Genomic DNA, 467 nt, shown 5'->3' with positions numbered 1-467 from the left:
ACAGGGTATTGGAAACGAAAAAGCGTACATTGCCAGTCAAGGTATGATACCATATCTTTGAAAGCATTTTTTTTATGTTATTAAAACCTTCCAACAAAAAAACGTTTAACCTACAATCTATAGCGACAAACCGAACACAAATAAATCAAAAACCTCTTCTGATTAAAGGGGGACAATCCGTTATGTATATGTATTAGCTTTATTAAAACATTGACATTATGTAACTGTTTGTCCAATAATAATTGTCATTTCGTTCCAATTTATAAATACTGCTGTACAAAGGACCGAAGAAAAACACTCTTGACGACTTTTGGAGGATGGTGTGGCAGGTGAATTCTGGGAAGATTGTTATGCTGACAAACCTCCAAGAGGGTCGCAATGTATGTATTTGGTTCTGCTGCGGTACATTTATGTTTTTCTAGTATACTAGATAATGCCCGAAAAGTAAAAAAAAAAAAGAAAAAAAA

Source organism: Mizuhopecten yessoensis, unplaced genomic scaffold, assembly GCF_002113885.1.
Source record: "Mizuhopecten yessoensis strain PY_sf001 unplaced genomic scaffold, ASM211388v2 scaffold9197, whole genome shotgun sequence".
In the NCBI taxonomy this organism is placed as follows: domain Eukaryota; kingdom Metazoa; phylum Mollusca; class Bivalvia; order Pectinida; family Pectinidae; genus Mizuhopecten; species Mizuhopecten yessoensis.
This window is presented reverse-complemented; position numbering follows the sequence as displayed.